The sequence below is a fragment of the Leuresthes tenuis genome, unplaced genomic scaffold (genome assembly GCF_036924035.1).
Source record: "Leuresthes tenuis unplaced genomic scaffold, fLeuTen1.0.hap1 SCAF_20, whole genome shotgun sequence".
In the NCBI taxonomy this organism is placed as follows: domain Eukaryota; kingdom Metazoa; phylum Chordata; class Actinopteri; order Atheriniformes; family Atherinopsidae; genus Leuresthes; species Leuresthes tenuis.
Genome location: NW_027325374.1, coordinates 30,946,197 through 30,969,871, shown reverse-complemented (window position 1 = coordinate 30,969,871; position 23,675 = coordinate 30,946,197). Strand labels below are relative to the sequence as shown.

Below are 23,675 nucleotides of genomic sequence, written 5' to 3'. Positions count from 1 at the left end.
GGTCAGAGGCTATGAATGCTGGCCATAACTCCTCACACCATATCCTGATCCAGGAACAAAGGTGGAGAGGGCATTCAACCATGCAAAAGGGCACAGAGAGAAATTACTTTTAGCCAAATTAAATCCAGGTTAGTGGACAGTGACGTGTAACTGTATTTTGTATATGACGATGTCAGAGACAAGTGAATGCTGGTTAGTTCCAGGTTATCTCACAGCCTGACATGTGCCGCCTGTAACGTGCCATCTTTACTGCATACAATAAACATTCAGAGACTACAATATACGGTGTAGTTTTTTACAACAAAGAACTCACATGCAGACAACACAACATAGTGTCAGAAGTGGAGCTGCGTTAGTCATGTTGCATCTCAGTTATGGAGCTAGGTGCTATCGAGCTTGGCAGCTACTACAGCTAACGCAAGGCTAGCGACTGAGGACGTCGAGACCACGGTGGATGTGACTACGGAAGACAATATGGGGACCTTGACAGACGAGACCCAAGAGATGGCAGACACACCCCTTCCGGCCAGCCTTACAGCTACGCTCACCATAAAACCTCCAGACTCCTTCAACTTCTTTAAGCTCCATGAGTGTGAGAAGTGGATACGGAGATTCGAATGCTTCAGACTGGCAAGTAATTTCAATGAATCATCCAACGCTAACCAAGTAAACACGCTAGTTTACTACATGGGGGATGAGGCTGACCATGTGCTACAGGGGTTGGATTTAACCAGTATGAGGCTGTGAAGAAGGGATTTGACAGATACTTCATCCCTAAAAAGAACATTATATATGAACGGGCCAGGTTCAACAAGAGAGTGCAGCAGCCAGGGGAGCCGGTGGACTCATTCATCACAGCACTTTTTCTGTCAGAAAGGTGTGAGTATGGACAACTGCATTATGAACCAAGGGCATAAGTTTGCATAGGGACCATAGGGACAAGTCACAACTAAAGTTTGGGAAAAAGTTGTCCCAACCAATATTTTTGATGATATTAATAAAACATCTATTTTACATAATGCATTGAATATAATATTTTTCACAAATGCATTCGTAGTATGAAACATTTGTAGAGAACTATTTTTGCCAATGTGCCATCTTGTTGCGATGTTCAGTGTAACCTGCATTGCAACAAGGTTAGATATTCTGCAATTCGATTGGCTGAAGGTCAGCCCCTCTCATCACTGCTCCCGACAAAGAGCCGTACTAGAGTGTGCGCCAGAGTTGCTGTAAGATGGTGGACTGACGATGAAATATCAGATTGGCTGTTGCATACTGGCTTGACGCCACAAAATCATGAAAGTAAATCTTCACATTAATATTTAGTTTGGTCTCAACATTTTTGCCCATGCCCATAGAAAATGTCACCGAAAATTAAAAGAGACATCAAAAGTTATTTCACCACCCAGAGAGTAAGTAGTAGCTAACTACCCACACTATGCTAGCCTTCTAGGCTAATGTAAACAGTCATTCTACAATGGAAAAGTGTTATTAAGGTGTTATGGTGTGAATGTAATGTAGGCTAGGAGGCTAGTTTTATTTCACATTAGCATTTTTTTTAATCAGATATTTTTTCTCTCTATTTTTTAATTATAAACAAAGTTGGCTCCATAAAGTCTAAATCTAGGCTAACCTGAAAAAGTATGAGTGTGGAAGGAGAGAGGAAGTTTCTCGGCTACATCGTCTCATCTGACGGCCTAAAACCCAATCCTGACATAATAAGAGCTGTGCAGGAGCTTAAAGAACCGACAAACTCAATGGAGGACAGGAACTTCCTTGGTATAGTAAATCAGTCAGGGAAGTTCATACCTAACCTGGCAGAAAATATCAAACCGCTAAGAGACCTTCTGTCAAAGAGGAATCAGTGGTACTGGGGTCCAGAGCAGCAAAATACATTTAATAGACTCAAACAGGAGCTGTTGACATCACCTGTTCTCCAGTTGAATGACCCTAACAAACCTCTGAAAGTATCTGCTGATGCCTCATCCTATGGTTTGGAGGCGGTGATATGATATAAAAGACTAGAGAGAAGTGGGCACCTGTCGCCTACTGCTAACGGTCACTGACATTTAAAGAGCAGCACTATTCCCAGCTGAAAAAAAGAAGTGCTAGCTCTGACTTGGGCATGCAAAAGTTTCAGTGACTTCATCCTTGGTCTCCATTTCGATTTGGAAACAGATCACAAACCTCTGGTGAGCTTACTAGGTGGGCGGGCTCTTGACTCGCTGCTGTCTCGGATACAGAGGTTCAGGATGCACCTGATGAGATACTCATGGACATTAGAGTGGTGACCTGCAGTTGACCTAGCGGTCCAGTGGACAGCAGCTTCTTCCAGAACAGGGCGAGAATAAGTAGTTCCTGCCACCAGATCCACAGACGAAGATGGCACAAAGGAGACTGGGTCAGACGGCGGAACCAGCTGCTGAGAAGTGGTTTGAGCCACTGCTTCGGCCTGAACAGAGGTACACAACGGGTTCCCAGGCCCCAAGACCAAGCAATCACCATCATAAGACTCGTCCTCTGAGGCTGCGCTGGAGGACATGGAGAGGAAACGGCGGCACCACCTGGAGAAATTACCCCTAACACAGCCTTCAGCAAAGGTCCTGATCCCCCTTCCCTCAGTGCTCTTAAGCTGGTTTCAAACATAAACTTCTTTTTATAACCTTGTATGAGAAAGAACCACACTTATATTTGAGCAATACACTCCTTATGAGGAGTTATGCACGATTTAGGATTTTGCTGTAAAATGAATTCCTTCACTTAAACCAAGTTAAAACTGCTTTGTCCTTCTTATTTATCCATGTCTAAGCTGGTTTCAAACATAAAATTCTTTATATTACCTTTTATGAGAAAGAACCACACTTTTTCTTCTGGAATCCGAAATTGGCTTTCTTTTAATGAGATAGTCAAGATTTCAGATATTGCCATAAAAGGAATTGCTTCACTCAAACCAAGTTAAAACTGCTTTGTCCTTCATATTTGTCAATGTTTAAGCTGCTTTCAAACATAAACTTCTTTTTAAAACCGTGTATGAGAAAGAACCACACTTATGTTTGAGCAATACACTCCTTATGAGGAGTTATGCACGATTTAGGATTTTTCTGTAAAATGAATTCCTTCACTTTTTTTTTTTTTTTTCCCCTTTTCTGTTCAGCATTATGGCAGCAGAATTGTAGTCTGAATACCTTTTATGCCAAACAGATTTGCTTTGCCAAGGGAAGTTTTACAAATGTAAAGCTCCCCTTGATGCCCATTTATTTATTTCTGTTTACAATATCCATCCATCCATCATCTGCCGCTTATCCGGGGGTCGGGTCGTGGGGGCAGCAGCTTGAGCAGAGAAACCCAGACGTCCCTGTCCCCGGCCACTTCCTCCAGCCCTTCCGGGGTCCTCCAGCTCCCCCCTGGGCTGTCACCTTATCGTGGTGGGGGAGTTTGCGTGCCCCAATGAGTCTGGGAGCTATGTTTCCACTCTGGAGTTGCCCGTGGTGAGAGGCGCAGAGAAGGTGTGGGCATACTTATTGCCCCCCGGCTGTGTGCCAGTACATTGGGGTTTAGCCCAGTGAACGAGAGGGTAGCCTCCCTCCGCCTTCGGGTTGGGGGACGGGTCCTGACTGTTTTTTGTGCCTATGCGCCAAACAGCAGTTCAGAGTACACACCCTTTTTGGAGTCTCTGGGGTAGGCACTGGAGAATGCTCCAGAGACTCCCTCGTTCTGCTGGGGGACTTCAATGCTCACGTGGGCAATGACAGTGAGACCTGGAGGGGTGTGATTGGGAGGAACGGCCCCCCCGATCTGAATCAGACTGGTGTTATGTTGTTGGACTTCTGTGCCAGTCATGGACTGTCCATAACGAACACCATGTTCAGGCATAAGGGTGTCCATATGTGCACTTGGCACCAGGACACCCTTGGCCGCAGTTCGATGATCGACTTTGTGGTTGTATCATCGGACTTGCGGCCGTATGTCCTGGACACTCGGGTGAAGAGAGGGGTGGAGCTGTCAACTGATCACCACCTGGTGGTGAGTTGGCTCCGCTGGTGGGGGAGGATGCCGATCAGACCTGGCAGGCCCAAACGTATTGTGAGGGTCTGCTGGGAGCGTTTGTCAGAATCCCCAGTCAGGAGGAGCTTTAACTCCCACCTCCGGCAGAGCTTCAACTATATCCCGGGGGAGGTGGGGGACATTGAGTCCGAATGGGCCATGTTCCGTGACTCATTTACCGAGGTGGCTGATCGGAGTTGTGGCCGTAAGGTGGTCGGTGCCTGTCGTGGCGGCAACCCTCGAACCTGCTGGTGGACACCAGTGGTGAGGGAAGCCGTCAAGCTGAAGAAGGAGTCCTATCGGGCCTTTTTGGCCAGTGGGACCCTGGAAGCAGACGGGCTGCGGGCCTGGGAGGAGTTCGGTGAGACCATGGAGAACGATTTCCGGACGGCCTCGAAGAGATACATCCACACGTCCTCCCTCCCTTGACTCCGCTGGGGTGTAGCGCAGCGGGCACACCAGGGGGCCAGCAGCCCCCCAGCCACCACAGACCCCGAACCAGCAGAATGATTAATTCCTCCTGGCGCCTCCCGCCTGAGCAGCAACCAGGAAGCAGGGGTGTGAGAAGACCCCTCCCCTCACCCTTCTGGCTCTTCAATATTTTCTAATAGTGAGCGATTAAAATTGAGGGGCAGCCAAACTTGTAGAACTGGGAGCGCGGCCCTCTGGGCAGCCTAGATACCCAAAGAGCCCCACCCACCAGATGCCACTCAGTGCAACCACCCCCCAAGACCTAATGTGTGTGTGTGTGTTTGATAAGTAGTGATGTCTAAGGTGTAATTAAAACAGGGGTGGGGAACTGCAGAGTGCAGCCAAGGGGACCATCTACGTGGCCCCATTCACTACACCCCACAGAACACACACGCCCCCAAAACCCTTCATGTGTGAGTGTGTGCTGTGTACAGGAGCCAAAAGGGCGAGGGGTATGGGGATATACACCGGGGGAGCTGCTCTCCCCCAGAGAGGTCAGCCAGGGACTGGCTGCAATAGGCACCCCGCAGGAGGGCCTGATGTCAACCCGACCCCCCACGCCACCCCGGAAGACCCCGGGCCTGAGACCCACCATCACCCAGCAACCCCCTCCCCAACAGGGGAAAAGCCCCCCACCGCACGACCCAACACCCTAAAAAAAACATGCGGACACTCTGGAGGTCCCAGAGCAACAAGCACCAGGACCTGCACCAACCCACCCATACTGTGGCATGTCCAGGGTCCCAGCCCCCCCCCCGGGCGCAAGGCAGCGCCCACCCACCAGGGCCCAGGCCCAGCACCACCACCGCCCGGCCACCCGTTACAGAGCCAGCAGCCACCACCCCAAGGCCCCTAAGGGACCCCGCCCCACACCGCAAGACAGCCCCACCCGCAAGCCCCCAAAACTGCCCTCCAAGCTCGACACACAGTCCCCCCAGCAATGACCAACCCGGTCCCCACGACCCGAGAGACCACCACCACCACTATGTGATAAAGCTAATCAGCGGGGACCAGAGAGAATGAAATTCAGCCAATTGATGTTTTGAGGAGGCAGACATTGTTTACATGCTTAAATAATCTAAAAGAAAATTTCTGAACTGGTTAATACACAGATTGTTCTTCGCTTTCCAGTTCATGACAATAGTTTTCTTTGCGATACATATCACTTTGAGGACCATGTGTGTTGAGTTAATTTCTATGTTGATGTTGTCTAAGAGACATTGTGTCATCTATCTTAGACAATAATTTATATATTTTTGATAGTAGTTTTGGGGTGCAGATGCTTAGAAATTCTGCTACCCTAATCGGGAGTTGTAAGTCTGGTTGGTAGAGGATATATTTCTTTGTTATTATAGACTTAAGTTGTTGATATTCTAGGAATTTACTGCTGCCTATCTCATGTTGTGATATGAGCTCATCAAATGAGATACAATTTCCATTTTGGATTATATGTTCCAGATGTTTGATTCCTTTGATCTTCCACAGAGTAAAGTTTAGCATTTTTTTGTTTTGCAGGATGTCAGGATTGTTCCAGATGGGTGTAAGCTTACACGGGACAAGTGAAGACTTTGTTATTTTAAGAAATTCCCACCAGGCTGTCAGAGAGGTGCTGTTAATGCTTTTAAAATGCTTTTAAAATTACAATGCTTGTTCTATATTTATCCATGGTTCATCTATTGGGCTAGGTTTAAACCATTTTGATATATACTGTAACCTATTGGCTAAGGAATAGTGCTGAAAATGAGGTAAATCTAAGCCACCACTTTCCTAGCGATTTTAAACTAATACGTGGTGGTTTGTTTTTCCACAGAAATTTGGAGATGCAAGAATCTAGTGACTTAAACCAAGTAGCAGATGGTTTTATGGGGATCATTGAGAACAAATATTTAACTTTTGGTAGAATCATTATTTTAATGGTTGTAACTCTCCCCATAAGTGATATAGGTAAGGACTTCCAACGAGAGAGATCGTCCTCTACTGTCTTTAATAATTGCACATAATTTAGCTTTGTTAGCTCTGAGAGCCTGGAGGAAATGTTTATGCCTAAATATCTAATATTTCCTGACTGTAAAGTGATCGCAGGTATATTCTGGACCCTACAGTTAATGGGCAGAACTGTGGTCTTAGACCAATTGATAGAGTAGTCAGAAAGTGCTGAGAATTTATTTATGAGTGTGATCGTGCGAGTGAGAGACGTCTGTGAGTTCTGGAGGAAAAGTAATACATCATCACCATAAAGACTTATTTTATGCTCAATATTTTGGGGTTGGATGCCTTTAATATTTCTATCTTGTCTGATAGAAGCTGCTAAAGGTTTGATGAAAATAGCAAAAAGTGAGGGAGAAAGTGGGCAACCCTGTCTTGTACCTCTCTGCAGACTGAAGCTTGGAGAAGTTTGATCATTTGTCCTGACACTTGCATTTGGGGAGCTATATAATATCCTTATCCAGTTGATGAAGCGTGACCCAAACCCAAATTTGTTTAATGCTGCGAATAAAAACGTGACAAATGAACGAAGACCCAAGGAGTTGAGTCGTAAACGAATCAATACTGTTTCCTGTGCGAGGACCCGTCAGCCGAGGAGTTGAGTCATGAACGAATCAATACTGTTTCCTGTGCGAGGACCCGTCTGCTTTGTCCTTCATATTTATTCATGTCTAATCAAGTTTCAGCGATAAACAACGTTGTACTTTGTAGAATGAGAAAGAACTTCTTCAGCAATAAGCATCTCTCGACATATGACGAAATACAGATTTTGCTATAAAATTAATTCATTCTATCAGCCTGACTTAACCTTCTAAGCGCCATGGTCGACTTAAGTCGACAAGATGGCGCCTTGAATAAAACGGCCCATTGTGGCAAAAATAACGTCATATTTTGTTCCTACTCTACACTTCTGGTTGGCAGACATGTCAAACTTCACCTTTGACGCAAAAAACGTCATCCTTCAATGTAATTTTTTTGAGCTACAGCAAGTTGAATCAGTACAAGTTCTTCACCGAGCGAGTATTCATTGAGCGACATCAGCAGAGCGATATAGGCAGCATTAGCGAGTATTTTTTTCCAATAATCGCACAATGTCCACTAAAAAGTTTACCTGCAAAGAAGCACTGGATCTTCTATTCGATAATCCTTATTCTGAAGGGGAAAATCTACCTTCAGAAGATGACGGTCAGCTGTTAGCTAGTCCCGCTAGTGGCGACACGTTCCCGCGCCGCGTCCCTGCCTCACCAGCAGTCGGACAAAGTGTTTCCCTACACCAAACACCGACTTCAGATCCTTTGCCCAGCAATGTTGGTGGTGAGGAAAATGTTTCAGGGGGTCGAAGTTTGCATCTAGGAGTTAGCAGGCATGGTAGTACTAGAGGGAACGAGGCTGGGAGTAATGTGCGTGTTCGGTCTTCGCCATGTGAACGCTGTGCTTTCTGACACGGTGCCTTCACAAAGTGTTCGCGATCGCAAAGCCAGTAGCTTGACAAATCTGATGGACATGTCAGACGTGGTCGAAGTGTCAGTGGGAGAGCTGGGGGAAAACTTAGCGGCGCAGGTCATGCAGCCGCAGCCATGCTGTCTGTTCACTGACCGGAGCGCGTGTTGGCGCACTTGGTGGAGACATGACAGGAGCACATTTAGAGGCAGACGCGCACAGCGCAGAGCAAAGTCAGCCAACATGCGTCTCACTAAACCAGGTTATGGACATGCAGGCTTTGAGTATTTTACTTATGAGGTGGGGTACCAAAATTGGATAAAGCCATTTGATGAAACAGTTGGATATCAGGGGGACAGAGAACTATCCAATGCTGATTCGGCCCTAGATTTTTTGTCACTTTTTCTCAATGATGATTTCTGGAATTTATTGACTGTATAAACAAATCGTTATGCCCATCAGTTTTTAGCCTCCCATGAAATCAAGCCACATTCAAGATTTCACCAGTGGTCTGATGTAACTGTCAGTGAAATCGAAAAAACGCATCAGGATTAAACACACTACCAGTGGGTACAGATGAATAAATACACCTGTGTGTGTTGATGATTATAATTCATTCATGGGGTGCATTGACACAAGATCAAAGAATGAAGACCTAACTCTTTCCCCACAGATCAAGAAAGTGATTGAACAGAATTTTCCATGCTATTCTTAGCATAAGTATGGTGAATGCTCACATAATTTACTGAAGCTGTATTCCAGCTCCTCACAAGTTTCTGAAGGTCTTTGTGCAACACATGGTAAAACTGGTTTACTGGAAGGCTACTCCAGGAAAGAGCCATAAAGGGAGGAAGAAGTCATCAGGAGAAATGCCACAGAGCCTCACAGAACGTCACTTTCTGTATAAGGCTGATGACCACCCAGATTGTGTCATATGTTCTGATCGAACCCGCCCTAAGGGCGCCGTCAGACAAATTACAGTTGTAGGCAGTGTGGGGTGGGTCTTTGTGTGGTACCATGCAATGAAAGGTATCACACCATAAAAAACTACAAACAGTGTCACCTGGTTGGATAGGCATGGGCCTATTTTGACCTCTGCAGGCAAACGTGAGGTTATTGCTCATGCGCATTTTTTCGGCCATTTACTAGAAATAATTTACAGTGTTGGTTTACTCTTTGCTATTTCCCTGAATATTTTGCATTGTCTAGTGCATTGAATATAGAATATTGAATATAGCACAGACATTCAGAGGGGCATATTTGGGGAAAAAGGCTGCATTTCATCATTGAATCATGAAAATTTCATAAAAATTCTATAATCCAAGATGGCCACCACGCCATGACGTCATGATATGCAAATTAGGTGTGTAAATTTGCTTCCTACATAAACTTTGGGTCATCCTCAACATTTCTCTAATTTACAGAAAGTCTCTATCTCCTATCAGTTTTAAGATATAGCCTTTTGAAATTTATTTGTCAAAATCAAGGATTTTAGAAAAAAAACCTCTTGCGCCTAAAGGGTTAAAACTGTTTGTCCTCCTTATTTATCCACTTCAAATCAAGTTTCAACAATTAAAAAAATGTTGTAGTTTGAGAAAGAACAACTTAATCTTCAGCAATCAGTATAAAAAGAGGGTAAGAAAAGGTGAAAATGCCAACCATACATCTTCGGAGGTCTTCGGATGAGAGTGGGTGAGAATTTCCAACCATAATCTATAAAATGCTGTGGAAAAAAAGGTGTGAATGCCCCATAGAACACTAAAAGTTGGAGCGGAAGTGTTCGGCTAAAAGAAGGTGTGAATGACCGACTATATTTGGTGAAAAGCAGGTGAAGCAAGGTCTGAATGCACAACCTTACATCATCAAAAGCGAGATCAGAGGTGTTTGGCTGCAAGAAGGCCATAGTTTGCCAAAAGCGGGTAAGGTGCGAATGACCGACTAAATATCAACAAAAGTGGGGGCGGAGGTCTTCGGATGCAAGTGGGTGTGAATATCCCACCATACAAGTATGGTGGAGAGGAAGCTGTGAATGGCCGACCATAGTAAAAAGCTGGTGAGAAAAGGTGCGAATGTCCAACCATACATGATCAAAACAGGGAGCGGAGGTGTTTGGCTGCGACAAGGTGTGAATGTCCACCCATAATTAATAAAGAGCGGGCAACAAGTAGGTTCGAATGCCCAACCATACATCATCAAAAGCAGGAGTGGATGTGTTCGGCTACAAGAAGGTGTGAATGTCCGACCATAGTTGGTAAAAAGCGGGTAAGAAAAGGTGAAAATACCCGACTGTACACAATCAATAGCGGGAGCGGAGTTGTTCGGCTACTAAAAGGTGTGAAAGTCCGACCCTGGTTTGTAAAAAGCGGGTAAGAAAAGGTGCGAATGCCCGACAATGTATGATCAAAAGACGGAGCGGAGGTTTTCGGCTGCAAGAAGGTCTGAATGTCCAACCATAATTTGTAAAAACCGGGGAAGAAAAGGCTTGAAAGCCCGACTATACACCATCAAAAGCGGGAGCAGAGGTGTTAAGCTGCAAGAAGGTCTGAATGTCCACCAATAATTACTGAAAAATGGGTAAGAAAAGGTGCGAATGCCCAACCATACATCATAAAAAGCAGGAGTGGATGTGTTCGGCTACAAGAAGGTTTGAATGTCCGACCATAGTTTGTAAAAAGCGGGTAAGAAAAGTTGCGAATGCCCGTCAATGAATGATCAAAAGAGGGAGCGGAGGTTTTCGGCTGCAAGAAGGTCTGAATGTCCAACCATAATTTGTAAAAACCTGGGAAGAAAAGGCTCGAAAGCCCGACTATACACCATCAAAAGCGGGAGCGGAGGTGTTCAGCTGCAAGAAGGTGTGAATGTCCATCAATAATTGCTAGAAAACATGAAAGAAAATTTTCGAATATCAAACCACACATGATCATAAGCGGGAGAGGAGGTGTTCAGTTGCAAGAAGGTGTGAATGTCCATCAATAATTGCTTTAAAACTGTTAGAAAAATTAACTAACAGACAACGGTATGAAACCAAGAAATCCCTCAGAGGCCTCAGAATTTTACTTGCAAGGGGAGAACAACACCCGAACCTTCTCTCTGCAGATTCACAAGAGTTCTCCAACGAGTGGTTGCCTCCCTTGCTCTTTTATTAGGTGGCACACACACACATACATACAATCCTCTATGTGCCCAGGTCTGGCATATCTCCTTAGTTTGGAGGCATCTCCTTATTTGGGGAGCTATAAAGATAACGATCAGTGGGGAGACAACATTCCTTCTTAAAACACAGCTCTCTTTGTCTCCCAACTTCTCCTTGTGAAGATTTGATATGAAATGGCCTCTCTGGCTGTGACTTTTATTTAATGATAATAAGCAAACCTTTCTGACATTTCCCTCCTGTTTATCATTAATAAATGTCAACCTTCACTTCAGTATCTTACAAGTCCTTTTAGCTTTCTGTAAGAACTTCATTTGTATTACAACCTTATCAATTTACACTCAAAAGGTTCTTCATTTTATTTCGTCTTAACACAATCATTGTCAGTTTCTTGGATAATGTGCGACATTGGATATAGGTCCGGATGATATTCTTCATCTACTTCGTCCTCCTGGAGAAGCAACGTTCTGAACTCAGAAGGGTGTCCCTCTATGGTCTGGACCACCAACCTGGTGCATAGAGAACGGAGACACGGCACACAACAACACCCGCACACTACCAATATTGCAGTAAATACTGCTGCAGTCATCATAAGTGATAGAATCATGGCACAATATCTTCCAAAAATATTCATCATGTTAGACCATATAGAAGTGTCAACTCCTGAATGCTCCTTCAATTCTTCAGATAGGACGCTTTCGTTAAAGATCCGCCTGGTGCTGTGTTCTTAGGTATCAGACGTTAGAACACGCTCCTCCTTTTTCAGCCAGGAAAGAAGGACACAGACAGTTGAAAAATTGAAAGGTTTACACCTTCCCTGCTTCACAACTTCCTTTGCTGCTTAACAGTGCCCTGATGGACCTGTTTTGTTTTTCCCATTTCCCATAAGTCTCCCAACCTAAAATAGGTAGAACCGCAAAGAGACTTATGACCAGTCCTGTTACCAACAATCACTTTGAACCTTTCTTTTTTTCTTCTTTTCCTCTCTTCTCTGGTGCTCTCTGCCTCTTGCCCTACTAAGTGCTAGAGAGATGTCCCTGCTTCACCAGCGTTGAGTTTACCAGGATCTATACACCTGGTCCACTTTGTAGCTGGACTTCCCTCTCTAGCAGTCAGGGGAAGGCAAAGAGTACCTCTTGTGTATCCAAGTATCACGTCTCTCGACCTTGACAGCGGTTGAAGTGTTTGGATCTGGAATGGGCCTTCCCAGCTCGGTTTGTTCCACGCCTTCCTCTTTATCACCTTCGTGAAGACCCAGTCTCCGATGTTAAGCTCTGCTACAACCTGTAATGGCAAAGTCTCATTCGGAACATTATTATATTGACTTATATCTTCCGTTTCGAACATCCTTTTCAGATAACTTGCTAGAGTGTTGTTGGGGAAATTTAGTAATGCACAGAGTCAGTTATTCTCTTCTGAGGAGATAAGAGGCTTTTATAATAATATCTTGCAAAAGAGAACAACACAGTACAAAATACAGAGTTGCTCTGATTGCAAAAGGCAAAAACACAGTTATATTGCCCTTTTATCACGTCGTCTCTCTTTGGGTATAGTTGATTGTTCTTCTATCTTCCCTCCCCAACCATCAGTTGAGGTTACCCAGACACAGTCGTAAATACCAGCCTAACCCTGTCCCCCTTAAAGTGCAGCTATGTCATTATAACCAGCCCACCATTGTAAAGAGGAATTTAAGAAAAACAGGGCAGGGTGGTACCTTGCAGCTCGGTCATTTGCAGTTCATGCACAGTAACACTCAATACAATGCATATAAGAATTCCTTTTCCATTACAGTGTCGTCATCCTCATACTGGTGGCATGCAATTTAGCTAGGTCTGGGATATAATATGGTCTTCCATACATTATTTCGAGTTAAAGATTGACCTTGTGTGGGAGTTATCCGCATGCTTAGCTGAACTAAGTCTATGCAATCAGTCCAGTTTCTCCCTGTTTCTTCCATTGCTTTCCTCAGTTTCAGCTTAATTGTTCCATTAGTTCTTTCCACTAGCCCTGCACTCTGGGAATGATAACCACAATGTTTTTTCAAGTTTATGCAGAAGTGGTCTCCTATCTTTTGGATCACTTCATTGATCACTTCAAAATGACTTCTATTATCACTCCTGATAATCTGTGGAATCCCAAAGGTAGGTATTATTCTTTTCTACTGTCAGGGCATCTGCTGAACAACAAGGAAATATTTCTACCCATTTAGAAAATGCATCAATTATTAGCAAACAGTACTTCTGGTTGTTACATTTGTTTAGTTCCATAAAATCCATGTGTATTTCTTGGAAAGGATACTCTGGTTTAGGAAACTGATCTCTTCGTGGTCTCATGTTTCCCTGTGTATTATGTTTCATGCAAATCTGACATTGTGCACAAAAGTTTTTTTCTTTAATAAGTATTAAAACCATAATGAGCATAATATTGTTTTATTATACTGTTCATCCCTCCTGTTGACACATGGCAAGGCCCATGTGCCACAATTGCTGCCCATTTATACATGGATTTTAGCAAGATTGGTTTACCAAACTTTCAGGTGTAGATGTCATCTTTCAAATTTGCTCCTTTATTGCACCACAGAGTTCTTTTGCTGTCTGGTGCTTGTTGTTGCATGTCTTTTAAAACATAATTTTCCATAGTCATAGTTAAAACGTGTGACATTGCAGCTTCTTTTGTAGCTTTATCTACAAAATCATTTCCTTTGCTTACAAAGTCTGTTCCTTTTGTGTGTGTGCTGCACATATGCAGACCACAATAGCTTTTGGTAGCAATATTGCGTCCAGCAAATCTCGCAGCAGTTCTTTATGAGTTACTGGCTTTCCAGTGGAGCTTTGGTAGCCTCTGCTTCTGCTTGTACGCAGTGGGGTGTGGCCCCTGCCACCGGATCCAGTCTTTTAGAGAAATAAGCTATCGGCTTACTTTTGCTCACTTTATTTCCTGTGTCTGCTACATAATGTAATCTTGTTTGCATTTCTGTTGTGACTTTCCTGCCACTAGGTTGTCATCCACATACGCCAGTATCTAGCTACCTTGGAGAGGAAAAAATTTGGCTTAACAAATTTGCTATAGCCTCTGCAAAGATAGTTGGACTTTCTGCATACCCCTGGGGCAGCCTTGTAAAAGTGTATCTTTTCCCTTCAAAAGTAAATGCAAACCAATACTGAGAGTCTGGATTAATTGGGATAGAAAAGAAAGCATTACTCAACTCTATCACAGAGAAATGAGTTGACTCTAGTCACAACTGGTTTAACAGTGTGTGTGGATCTGGAACATTTGGGGATCTGACTATCACAGACTCATTTACTGGCCTCATATCCTGTACCATCCTCCATCCTGTAGATGGAGGCGCTTTCTTCACTGGAAAAATAACTGTGTTAACTGGGGAGTCTGAGCAGGGTCTAATAATCCCTTTACTACGTAAATCTGTAATCTGTAAACCCTGTAATTCAGGGGATATTGTCGTGCTTTAGGCCTGTGTTCTTTCCTTGGCCTAATAATAACAAGCTCCACACCTTTTATCAGTCCCACATTAGCGTTGCCTTGGGACCATAGTGTGGATGGCAGTGATTCTAAAGCCTGATCTTGTTCTGCAGTGAGGGTCATAGTTCACGCAGACTGTTCCTCCAAATGCGTTTGTGGGGAACATGTTACTACCCAGTTTAACTGTTTCCTATAATACTGTGCTGAGGGGCTGAACTGCCAGCCTTTCTGCTCATCAGGTCTCCAGTCAGTGAACTCTTTGAGATATAATGCTGATTGGTTCAATTGTTTCCAGTCTGTCCAGCCATTTTTGGCCATGGACACATGTGGTGTTTTCCCATATTGCACCAATCTATTCATTTCCGGGGTAAGAGTACATAAACAAAAACTGTTGTCCTCTTTCCAATAACATGCAGTAAGAACAACTTTTTGTGGGCCTAATCGACAGAAAGCCTTGTCAAATGCATAATCTGGACCAGTGGTTTTCTTAAACCTCACTGTGACATGATAACCCCCTGCGGGAGAGGTGCTCTTTGGGTGACGAGTGACTTCAGCTGTCAGATCAGCCAGCTGATTTGCAGTGCCTGCTATATCGACAGTTGGTAAGTCCAAGGACCAGTGATAGTGTGGTTCCCCAGAACTTTGTATAACATGGGTCTCTGCATATTGACGTGCCAACATGCCCCCATTCTCTGCTGGATACATGACAACTTTAATTTTTTCCATAAAGTCTCGTCCTAGTAGATTAAAGGGGCAGGCTGGGGAAAGCACCACTTGTCCCCAGGAACTTCGACCTTTTTCTGGAAATTCTAACTTTATTTTGGTGGACATAGGTTACTTTTGCACCTCTCCACCTGCTGATCTTACAAAAATGCTATCTTTAGATGTGGGGAACTTGTGGCAATCATCTCTCATCACAGTGCGGCATGCTCCTGAATCACATAAAAACACATATGGTTTCCCTTGTACAAGTAAAGTAATTTGAGGCATGCTATCAGCCATTGTGCAGATATCCACGAAATCCAACATCTCATCCACCACTGGTGGTTCTTCCTTTCCATTTTCTGCATTCGGCTGCCCTCTGTCTAGTCATTGTTGTTTCTTTTTTTTTAGGACAATCTCTGCTAAGATGTCCTAACTTGCCACACAACCAATACTCTATATCTGAAAACCTTCCTCTTCCCCTTCCTTTGGGGAAGCCTAACCTCTCCCTCTGGTGAAACCTCTACCTCTTCCTCTGTTGTCCCAGCTTGGACCTTTCATATAAAACACATCTGCATCTCCTCCCCCATAATATCACAACTGTCTGCCACAAAGGCATCAGCTTTCTTTTCTCTGATCTTCTTTTTTTCTGTGTCACTTTTTCTGCATATATGACCTGGTCCATAAATTGAGGAAGAGTGGATCTGGGGAGGTGTCACAGGAGTCAGTGACTCCCCTCCCCTTATTCCCTCCACAGAGAGTATGGCAGGGCAAAAGCACCAGAAATGGAGGGGGGTTGTTTTATTATCTTCAGGGTGGACAACAGCACATATTGTGCCTTTTTCCTTTCTCCTTTTCTCTTCCCCTAATTTCCTCTTATGAGCTTCAGCCAACCACACTTTTGCAGTAGTGGTTTTGGGTCCGTCCTGTTTTCGACCTTTATTTTTATCTTTATCTTTTAATTTGGTCACCAGCATTTGGCACTGAGGGACAGACAATTTTCTCAAAAAAACATATTTTCTTTTCCAGTGATTTAGGTATTGACATGAACCGGGGCGTTGCTGTTCCATAAATTTACGATCCCCCTCCCGGTCCATTGTACCGTTCACATTTCCCATTTTATTAATATATTTATCCTTAATGAACGTCCGAGTTTGTCTACTTCAACAGTCAGTAACCTTTGTTGACACCGTTAGGTTCCCAGTTACTCTGCTGCTTCAACAAAACTCCGTTCCAATCACTCGTTCCTTTCTCTCATACACACACTCAAAACAACGAGTTGCACCCTCTCCGACGCACACTCAAACCAGCGCCTCTCACCCTTTCACGTGCACACTCAAAACAGCACAGATGCACAGTACAAATACTGACGCACTTAAAACACACACACAAAAAAAACACAAAATACAATAGACATACAGACAATAGGTATCCTTAGGCAGGGACTCTAGCCCCCCTTACTTTTTCTAAGGTTGGGACTTAAACCCACCGTACTTTGGCAGGGACTTTCAACCCTCCTTCCTTTTTCTAAATGTACTTTCGGCAGGAACTTTCAACCCTCCTTCTTTTTTCTAACTTTACTTTAGGCAGGGACTTTCAACCCTCCTTCCTTTTTCTAACTTTACTTTTGGCAGGGACTTTCAACCCTCCTTCCTTTTTCTAACTTTACTTTTGGCAGGGACTTTCAACCCTCCTTCCTTTTTCTAACTTTACTTTTGGCAGGGACTTTCAACCCTCCTTCCTTTTCCTAACTTTACTTTTGGCAGGGACTTTCAACCCTCCTTCCTTTTTCTAAGGTTGGGACTTAAACCCACCTTACTTTGGCAGGGACTTTCAACCCTCCTTCCTTTTTCTAACTCAGTTGCAACATTCAATATCAAAAGATATTACTCACAATTCAGCTGTTCCTTTTTTTCTTGGTCTCATCCACTGTCCGTTGTAAAACTGCGCTTGGATGCCGTCATTCACGTAGAGTTTTTCTCTGGCGAACGGAGAATTTTAGCCCTGTGCGTCTTTTCTCCGACCTAGTCGGGCTGTGCACAGTCTACAGAGTTTCGGCCCTCCCGGTAGAAACCCTCGTACAAAATGTTGGCATCCGGCTCGAGCAAACTTTTCTGACAAAAACATGAAAGAAAATTTTCGAATATCAAACCGCACATGATCATAAGTGGGAGAGGAGGTGTTCACCTGCAAGAAGGTGTGAATGCCCACCCATAATTACTGAAAAATGGGTAAGAAAAGGTGCGAATGCCCAACCATACATCATCAAAAGTAGGAGTGGATGTGTTCGGCTACAAGAAGGTTTAAATGTCCGAACATAGTTTGTAAAAAGCGGGTAAGAAAAGTTTCGAATGCCCGAACATACACCATCAAAAGACGGAGCGGAGGTTTTCCGGTGTAAGACGGTGTGAATGTCCGACCATAGTTGGCAAAAAGCGGGTAAGAAAAGGTTAAAATACCCAACTGTACACAATCAATAGCGGGAGCGGAGTTGTTCGGCTGCAAGAAGGTGTGAACGTCCGACCAAAGTTTGTAAAAAGCAGTTAAGAAAAGGTTCGAATATCTAACCAAACATAATCAAAAGCGTGAGAGGAGGTGTTCGACTGCAAGTAGGTGTGAATGTCAGATCATAATTTGCAAAATGCTGATCAGAAAGGGTGAGAATGCCCGACTATAAACCATCAAATGCTGGAGCGGAGTTGTTCGGCTGTGAGTAGGTGTGAATCTCCAACCATAATTGCTGAAAAATGTTTTAGAAAAGGTAAGAATGCCGGTCCATACATCATCAAAAGCGGGAGAGGTGGTGTTCGGCTGCAAGTAGGTGTGAATGTCCAGCCATAATTACTCACAAACAGGTAAGAAAAGGTAGTATTGCCATACCATACATGATCAAAACAGGGAGCGGAGGTGGTTCAGCTGGAAGAAGGTGTGAAAGTCCGACTAAAGTTTGTAAAAAGCGGGTAAGACAAGGTGCGAATGCCCGACAATGTATGATCAAAAGAGGGAGCGGAGGTTTTCGGCTGCAAGAAGGTCTGAATGTCCATAATAACACATATTATTTGTAAAAACCGGGGAAGAAAAGGCTCGAAATCCAGACTATACACCATCAAAAAGCGGCAGCGGAGGTGTTCGGCTGTAAGAAGGTCTGAATGTCCACCCATAATTACTGAAAAATGGGTAAGAAAAGGTGTGAATGCCCAACCATACATCATCAAAAGCAGGAGTGGATGTGTTCGGTTACAAGAAGTTTTGAATGTCCGACTAAAGTTTGTAAAAAGCGGGTAAGAAAAGGTAAGAATGCCCAATCATAAATTATCAAAAGTGGCAGTAGATTTCAACAAAAAACAACGTTGTACTTTGCGGTAAAAGAAAGAGCAATTCTAAATTTTCAGGAATCCGAGTATAAGCTTGCTTTCATGAGTTCTGCACGATTTCGGATTTTACTATAAAATGAATTCCTTCATTCAAACTATGTTAAAACTGCTTTTAACTTCATATTTATCAATATCTAGATCGACTTCAACAAAGAACAACATTGGATTTTGCAGTAGAAGAAAGAGCAACACTGAAGGATCAGGAATCCCAGAATAAACTTATTTTCATACGTTCTGCATGATTTGGGATTTTATGTATAAAATGAATTCCTTCACTCAAACCAAGTGAAAACTGCTTTGTCCTTCATATTTATCAATGTCTAGATCGACTTCAACAAACAATATTGTATTTTGCAGTAGAAGAAAGAGCAACACTGAAGGATCAGGAATCCGAGAATAAGCTTATTTTCATACGTTCTGCATGATTTGGGATTTTGCTATAAAATGAATTCCTTCACTCAAACTATGTTAAAACTGCTTTTAACTTCATATCTATCAATGTCTAGATCGACTTCAACAAAGAACAACATTGTATTTTGCAGTAGAAGAAAGAGCAACACTGAAGGATCAGGAATCCGAGAATAAGCTTATTTTCATACGTTCTGCATGATTTGGGATTTTGCTATAAAATGAATTCCTTCACTCAAACTATGTTAAAACTGCATTTAACTTCATATTTATCAATGTCTAGATCGACTTGCAATTATTGATGGACATTCAGACCTTCTTGCAGCTGAACACCTCCGCTCCCGCTTTTGATCATACATTGTCGGTCATTCGCACCTTGTCTTAAAAGCTTTTTAAAAACTTTAGTAGAACCTTCACACCTTGCAGCTGAACACCTCCGCTCCCGCTTTTGATGGTGTATAGTCGGGCATTCGCACCTTGTCTTCCCCGGTTTTTACAAATTATGGTTGGACATTCAGACCTTGCATCCGAACAACCTCCACTCCCTGTTTTGATCATGTATGGTCTGCTAATACTACCTTTTCTTACCCGTTTGTGAGTAATAATGGCTGGACATTCACACCTACTTGCAGTCGAACAGCTCTTCTCCCGCTTTGATTATAATTGGTTGGATATTCGAACCTTTTCTTAACTGCTTTTTACAAACTTTGGTCGGACGTTCACACCTTCTTGCAGCCGAACACCTCCACTTCCGCTTTTGATGGTATATATTCGGGCATTCGAACCTTTTCTTACCCACTTTTTAAAAACCATGGTCGGACTTTCACACCTTCTTGTAGCCGAACAACTCAGCTCCCGCTATTGATTGTGTACAGTCGGGTATTTTAACCTTTTCTTGCCCGCTTTTTACCAACTATGGACGGACATTCACACCGTCTTACAGCGGAACACCTCCGCTCCCGCTTTTGATTGTGTATAGTCGGGTATTCGAACCTTTTCTTACCCGCTTTTTGCAAACTATGGTCGGACATTCAAACCTTCTTGCAGCCGAAAACCTCCACTCCCTCTTTTGATCATACATTGTCGGGCATTCGCACCTTTTCTTACCCGCTTTTTACAAACCATGGTCGGACTTTCACAACTTCTTGTATCTGAACAACTCCGCTCCCGCTATTGATTGTTTACAGTCGGGTATTTTAACCTTTTCTTACCCGCTTTTTACCAACTATGGTTGGACATTCACACCGTCTTACAGCGGAACACCTTCGCTCCCTATTTTGATGATGTATGGTTGGGCATTCGCATATTTTCTTACCCATTTTTCAATAATTATGGGTGGACATCAGTCACATCAGAATACATACATACTGATCCTCCCGTAATAAAATGGTCGGATCTTATCAAACACACTTTGTTTCTTGTGACAATCAAGTCAGCGAAACAGCGTTTACACGTCAAGACACTGAATCAAGTTTGCCACAAGAACTCATAAGTTTGGCAGTATTGCTGTGCCGTCAGCAATCATACACCCATTTTATTTTCGTGAGACATGTGCAGGCACCTGTTCATCTACTGTTCTATCACTATGAATTAGTTTATCTATTATCAATAACGATACTTCTACAACTACTATCAAAGTATGTCCGGACTTCTTATGTTGTCAGTTGCTAGATATGAATAAGTGGGTAGCTACTGACAAGCATTAAGCATGTCACACAGCCCAAACATATAACATTTCAGGACACACCATACAGTTAACAGCTAGATTAGCGTGTCAAAGCCCACACATGTAACATTCAACAGGACACTTACACAACACATTCAAATCAAACAGTCAGACGACATACAAGAACATATATACCCCAGCCGATATTGCTCCCTGCCTATTTTCCTACAGCTCACTATGTGTGCGCACACCTTTATTCACAAACTCTTCAACTTATACTCTTTTACCGAAGCTTCTACAGCTCGATTGGCCGAATACCCTTAGATCCTATTTCGGTGAATTTCACATCTGCCTTACATGTAACAGATTAGAGGTTTAGCAGTTTTAATTTAGTTTAAGTGAAGGAATTCATTTTATAGCAAAATCTGAAATCGTGAAGAACTCATGAAAGTAAGCTTATTCTCGGATTCCTGAAACTTTAGATTTGCTCTTTATTTTACTGCAAAGTACAACGTTGTTTTTATTGGTTTAAATCTTTCTAGACATGGTAAATACGAAGGACAAAGCAGTTTTAACATAGTTTAAGTGAAGGAATTCATTTTATAGATAAAATCCCAAGAGTCTGCTGAGAAAAGAGAGTGAATGCGAAGTAGACTTTAACACGGCTCTGGGAGCGAGCCGAGTGTGGGCTAACCGGGAGAATTGCTTGAAAGAAACGGGACACCAAATGAGCGGTCAGAACAAAGCCTCAATACGGTGTTCCCGTGGTGTTTTTGTTGCTGCCTTGTCTATTGCAGAGAGTAAAAGACAAGGCAGCCATCGAATAGGGCCCGATTGTTCCTACTTGGTCAGCCGAGGAGCAAGGGGGGGGGAGCAAGCGTCTCAACCAAGCAAAGCTCACCATGGGGAAGGTGGCTATGCCAATTAGCCTGATGCCCTGCTCCCGTAGTTACGGATAATCGTACTCTGGTTTCTCTTCATAACGTACAAGTCTTTCGCCTTTTACTAAAGACTTCCGTGGAGAGCAGCACTAATGAGTTGTTTCTATTTTTGGCAGGCTTTACCTTTGCGGGTGAAGCCCTTTCTGTCTGTGCAAAAGAAATCTTGTTACTGTGCAGAGTGACTTCTCTGAGTAGAGTAGCCTTACTTGTTGCGACTGTGCCGATGTTCGAAGCTGGAGTGCAAAGTTGTAGCTTAAATGGTGCTTGCTGGAGCGAGCGGGAGTGCAAAGTTATACCATTTAAAAGGGCTGAAGAGTGCTCAGTGCAGCGGGTGGGCGGAGGTGCAAAGTGACACTCATGGCCATAAAAAGAACACCGCTACAAGTGCGCATTGTGCCAGGAAGGGCCCTCGGATGTGAACCAGTGGACAGTTATCGCTTCTCGGCCTTTTGGCTAAGATCAAGTGTAGTATCTGTTCTTATCAGTTTAATATCTGATATGTCCTCTATAAGAGGACTACATATTAAATGGATTTTTAGCAATAGGAGTTGAAAAAGGAGCTTGCTCCGTTCACTCCAAGCATCGACCCGGTACTGCAGTGCCGCTGGGAACGGTGCGCTCTTCTCTGCTCTTGTGAAAAAGCAAACATGGAAGTTTCAGGGAGCCCAATATGAAACTTTCTTTTAATCTGCTGAGAAAAGAGAGTGAATGCGAAGTAGACTTTAACACGGCTCTGGGAGCGAGCTGAGTGCAGGCTAACCGGGAGAATTGCTTGAAAGAAACGCGACACCGAATGAGCGGTGTTCCCGTGGTGTTTGTGGCTGCCTTGTCTTTTGCACAGAGTAAAAGACAAGGCAGCCATCAAATAGGGCCCGATTGTTCCTACTTGGTCAGCCGAGGAGCAAGGGGGGGGGGGAGCAAGCGTCTCAACCAAGCAAAGCTCACCATGGGGAAGGTGGCTATGCCAACTAGCCTGATGCCCTGCTCCCGCAGTGATGGATAATCTTACTCTGGTTTCTCTTCATAACGTACAAGTCTTTCGCCTTTCACTAAAGATTTCCGTTGAGAGAAGAACTCATGAGTTGTTTCTATTTTCTGCAGGCTTTACCTTTGCGGGTGAAGCCCTTTCTGTCTGTGCAAAAGAAATCTTGTTACTGTGCAGAGTGAATTCCCTGAGTAGAGTCGCCTTACTTGTTGCGACTGTGCCGATGTTGCTTGAATGGTGCTCGCTGGAGCGTGCGGGAGTGCAAAGTTATACCATTTAAAAGGGATGAAGAGTGCTAAGTTCAGCGGGTGGGCGGAGGTGCAACGTGACACTCTGGCCACCTATGGCCATAAAAAGAACACCGCTACAAGTGCGCATTGTGCCAGGAAGGGCCCTCGGACGTGAACCAGTGGACAGTTATCGCTTCTTGGCCTTTTGGCTGAGATCAAGTGTAGTATCTGATATGTCCTCTATAAGAGGACTACATATTAAATGAATTTTTAGCAATAGGAGTTGAAAAAGGAGCTTGCTCCGTTCAGCATCGACCCGGTACTGCAGTACCGCTGGGAACGGTGCGCTCTTCTCTGCTCTTGTGAAAAAGCAAACAGCGGTGCAGGATGGAAGTTTCTTTTAGTCTGCTGAGAAAAGAGAGTGAATGCGAAGTAGACTTTAACAAGGCTCTGGGAGAAAGCCGAGTGCGGGCTAACCGGGAGAATTGCTTGAAAGAAACTTTTATCATCAGACATTTTAGATGTTTTTAAAGATTTTGAAAAACTCGACCGACTGCCTGACAGTTTTAGAGTGGGAATAGTGACTCTACTTTATAAAAAAAATGATAAGACTGACCTAAAGAATTGGAGGCCCATCACACTTTTAAACTTTGACTGTAAACTTTTTTGCAAGGTTTTAGCGACATGGATGTCCTCCGTTTTAGAGGAGGTAATTCACCCAGACCAGGCTTGTGCCATCTCAGGGAGACAACTCACCGACAGCCTCGTACTGATTCGAGACATCATTGAATGTCCAC

The 23,675-nt window shown here is 43.7% G+C and overlaps 3 non-coding genes and 1 pseudogene across 3 annotated transcripts; all 4 read left to right on the top strand.

Annotated features, from left to right (window-relative positions):
* The first annotated feature begins 21,683 nt into the window (after nt 1-21,683).
* LOC140279093 (U5 spliceosomal RNA) lies at nt 21,684-21,797 on the top strand. The gene has a single exon (XR_011909291.1). It is a non-coding gene; the product is annotated as a U5 spliceosomal RNA (small nuclear RNA).
* A 299-nt stretch (nt 21,798-22,096) lies between these two features.
* On the top strand, nt 22,097-22,287 carry LOC140279058 (U2 spliceosomal RNA). Its single transcript, XR_011909261.1, has one exon. It is a non-coding gene; the product is annotated as a U2 spliceosomal RNA (small nuclear RNA).
* Nucleotides 22,288-22,668: 381 nt separating this feature from the next.
* Nucleotides 22,669-22,781, top strand: LOC140279064 (U5 spliceosomal RNA). The gene has a single exon (XR_011909266.1). It is a non-coding gene; the product is annotated as a U5 spliceosomal RNA (small nuclear RNA).
* Nucleotides 22,782-23,067: 286 nt separating this feature from the next.
* On the top strand, nt 23,068-23,231 carry LOC140279085 (U2 spliceosomal RNA; annotated as a pseudogene).
* The last annotated feature ends 444 nt before the right edge of the window (nt 23,232-23,675 follow it).